Here is a 4,585-nt window from a genome sequence, read left to right on the forward strand (position 1 = left end):
GAGCCGTGTAAAACACGGTCAGAGACACTTGTTCCATCGTCTTTGCATCTCTCTTATCTAACGCTGACTAATTATTACTGTCCTTCCAGCAACAATTATTTAATTCACGTTAGATACTCTGTAATCTCTTTCACTAGAAAAACATCTCCTGCTGTGCTTTCTTCCCTTGTCTGAATGCCATATTTTCTACTTGAAATTCAATGGCAAATTCAGAACCAGACTTTTACTCTGAATTCCCCTCAGGGGCCAATCTCAAAGCACTTTACTCTTCCTTAACAAGCTGGAGGCAGTCAGTTACTTGAATCATTTCAGACAGTTGAAAAAAAAAAAAAAAACTGCTAAAATTTCGCAAGTCTTGAGAGAAAAAGAACAAACTTAGTAGGTTGGGGGATAGTTGAATATCTCTTTGCTAATCTCTTTATTGCTACCTCCTACACATTGTTAGCTTTATTAAATGCCGTAGAAGTCTTTGCAGACATGCTTTGAGGATTCGGAGGAGTTTGGTGCATGAGGTACTTTGGCCGACCCGATTCAACTAGATAAGTCAAATATTTATGAACAGAGTCTGTGAGACTGGAATTCTTCAGAGTGATTGTAGCATATTCTGTATTAATATGGCTTGTTTATGTTAATTTTCCGTGGTAAATAGAGCAAAGCATTGCTGGACGCTTTGTTTAAATATCACAATGTAAGGAGCGCAGCCAGTTGCGAGCCACTGGTCCTCTCTTAGTTCGCAGAGCCCAGTTTGACCACAAACTAAAACCAAATGCACTCCCAACATAAATAAGACCAGATTTATTTATGTGATAAACAGATTTTCCAGACAAAACATAGCCATACGGCCCAATATTTTTTTTTCATTTGGAGGGACAGACGTGCACGCTTTTTGTTTTTTTTTTTTTTTAATTTACTCCCTCATTTGTTCTCAAATAAACTCTGCGGTAAGAAACTGTACCCAACAAACACCATTCATATTTATATTCAGCGATTGACAAATTGTGAATCCTTCACAAGTACGAAAGCGAAAATAATGCTCACCAGAATGTTTCTCCCGATGATCTCGATACTCTTGTATGGGCTGTCTCCTATCTCTGAATAATTGTTTGTCAAGTGCATTTTCCCTAATCTCTCCCTTTCTTTTCTCTTTCTCTCTCTACTCTGCTTCGTTGAGGTTGCAGAAATGATCTGCAATCATTCCTCTCTTCATTTCCTATCACTATCCCATTCCAGCTTTCCATTCTCCACAGTGCAAAAAAAAAAGAAAGAAAGAAAGAAAGAAAGAAAGAAAGAAAAAAAAAAAACAGCAGGGCATCCCATGAAGTAATTTAAATTTAAAGTGGATCACCATCCCTTGAGGTTTATGGGTACAGACCTGGAATTGAGTACATGGAGAATGGACACTTGACAATAGAATCCCAAATAGAATTTCAGAGCTATAAATGCTTCAACCTCTCCAATAGACTCACCCTATCACATGGTCTTGTATAGAGCATTGACTATTGACCAAATCTCGTTTTAAGCATGCGCTCTATAAACCGTATATATATATGTATATATGTATTAGTTTTTCATCCAAGCCACCACTACCTAGACTCATATTAATTTTTCTGTTGTATTTTTTTTTTTAAACAAAGGCTAGAGAAAGTTCCCTGTTCTTTCTTTGTTGAAGCCATTGGTCTATGAAAAATACATAAAAGAAGGTAATAAAAGTAAATGCTACTACTACTACTACTACTACTAATAAAGTAAGCCGGGCCTGTAAATCTACTTTTACACGTGGCAATGGCAAATTTAATGTTTTATATTCTTAATTCAAGACAGAGTGAGTGATATCCAGTGTAGGTTTATCTGCACATCACTAATCTTACAAATGTTTCTATCTTACTGGACCACATACAATGTGGTCATTTGTGGTTGGGGTGTGCGCTGTGGTTTCTTTGGTTCCCAGCCTTAAACGTGGCGTGTAAACTTCATTCTTCTGAATTCATTTAAAGCTCTGCTTTTTAAACACCTGCACAAACCCGTTTCGCTGATTAGCTCGGGACTGTGAATTCAGTTAGTGATACCAGGATTTTCCACTTGGTATCGGTAACTGATTGGGTTTCAGTGGAGTTGTGATAGATTAAAACAAAAGAGATTTATGAAAGTTAATCACGCACTGTTCTGTTTAAACTGTTTGATTTTTTATTATGACTGAAGTTGAATGTCTGAAATGCTAATGTAATTAGCTATCATTTCATGAAATGATAATATAAATTCATCCAGTGTAGAGATTCTTGGGATTGTTTTGCTTTGAACTTCCAAATCTCTCGACTTATCCCGTGTCTGTACCATCAAATTAAAAAATCATGTTTTAAAATGTAGAAATAGTCAAGCCATGTTTGATTCCGTCATCTATCTAAACAACTAAATCGATTAAGGTGTCCTATGATATGCAAGATCACATCTTAACACAAAGAGAAAAACAACACTGAGAAGAGACAGTGATGATGTTTGGATGAAGGAAGGGAGGAGGGGGTACAGACAGGGGGGGGGGGGGGGGGTTGCAGATGGGAAACACATGGTGATTTGAGCAGGCTGGATTTCCTTAATGACTCTTCCATGGTCCTACTCTAGGGAGGCTGAGGAAAATCTCTCTCTTCCACTGCAGTCTCACCCCTTTACCCTACTCAGCTGTCAGGGTTTTGAAGCGGTATCCTCGAGAAGAGCAAACCATATGCAGTGGAGATGGATTTGCTCAGTCTAACTACTTTACGACAGGCTCTTCACTTTTTCTTCATTATTGGCCGTGACACGCAGAGTTTCAACCCCCTGCGCCCCTGCTCTTGAAGGATAAGGATCAATTGGGAAACCAGTAGTTCTACTGGTAACGGACAAATATTTTTTTTAGATTAAGAGGTGCCTGAATCCAGTAAACGTACATTATCTAGTAGACTGACATGAAATGCAGAATTTTTTTGTTTTATGTAAGAGGTGCCAACAAATGACAAGCACAGCACGTGTATGAATAGAATGTCAACGATCCCGTTGTATACGCCAAGATTTTACCATAAGTTTCAATGTTAGATGGCTTTAGGTTCTCTTGAATCGTCTTAGTGATTTATGGTTTGGCTGGTATAGGCACTTAACTTAGATCTATCACCTTTGCTTGGGATTTTGTAAAAACTGTCCTTTTGGATTATAACACGATAAGATTAAAATCCCTGATGTCCTGCTGCAGATTTCTTAGCAGGGTCCAGTAGAGCATGGACAAGCAGGTTTGCATTCGTCTTGCCCCCTTCCTTATTCTCATCCTCTTTTTTTCCATTCTGTGGGCCGTTGGTGCTTCCAGGGTGTGTTAGATATGGTGAGTGGACAGAGGTGAGGAATGTCATCTGGAATAATTTCACACTTAAATATGATCCAGCCCATGCCAAAACCACCATGTGAAAAAAACCCCTTAAATCAGGCCCTTAAGTTTCCCACACTACAAATTGGTCAGAAGTCCATTGTAATGGAGAGCATATGAAGTCCGTTGTCCTCTTGGCTTTAACAGAGCGGTCCAAGGGTAAAACCTCTGTGGACTTGCCAAAGTGGAGCGTGATTAAACAGGCAGAACAAATTTACACCAGGAGTGATTCAAACAAGCAGAACATCTCAACAAGCTCCTTTTATCCTGAAGGGGATAAGAAAAAAACATGTGAGAAAAGACACTCTGCATTACTGAACATGATCTCAATTTGGAGATGACGCCAGATGTCCTGTGATATTGTGATGTGGTGGAAACCGGTTTAATTCAATGTTAGATGCCATTTATCTTATTATTAGGACAGTTCATTCAAGTTTCAGGTTACTTGTTTACTCATCTGTATACTTAACCTTATTAATAGGGACTGTTGAACAGCTGTGTGATATCTGAAGGGGGACAAAAAGATTAATAATGTTTGCATCTCAAAGTATGCCCTATGTTTGAAAATAAATCCTTACAAAGTCTTCTGTATGCTGTAGATATTTGTTGATCAACAATAAAAATGAAATGATAGGCTGAAATTTGTCTCAAAAGCCGATATTTCAACGACCAGTGAGAAACCGGTTACAATGGATGTAAAGCCTCAGACCACATGGCCCATTTCTTCTCCCTTTGCTATTGGCCAGTCGCTGTCGTTTGATCCTTGTTTTCATATCTACGCGTCAGAGTCAGTTCACTGCTACTCTTTGGTTGTGGGCGAGACAGCAGGCTTTGTTATTGTTCAAATCACCTTGAGCTGCTCGACAGCGTTCCCAAAACACAGGGCCCCCCGTTTTTTTTTTTTTTTTTTTTTTTTTTACACACGGACGGCTCGGACCGCTGTCCCACAAGCCCAGGCCGAGGCCGATCTCCTCTCGTCTGCGGAAGCCAGGTGCTGTTTGGTGCCTGCCGGCCTCCGTTTGACCCGGCACCTGCAACCTAGCGCGTCCGGTTTGGCTTTGTTGATGTTTGCTTCTCTCCCCCCCTCCCCCCCCAGAGTGTTTTGGAGTCCAGGCTGAGCCAGCTGTTTAAACACCTGCATGAGATGAGACAGACCCTAAGCTTCATTCTAGCTCCCGGGACTGACCCCCCAACCGG

This window comes from Chanos chanos, chromosome 14 (assembly GCF_902362185.1).
Source record: "Chanos chanos chromosome 14, fChaCha1.1, whole genome shotgun sequence".
Taxonomy (NCBI): domain Eukaryota; kingdom Metazoa; phylum Chordata; class Actinopteri; order Gonorynchiformes; family Chanidae; genus Chanos; species Chanos chanos.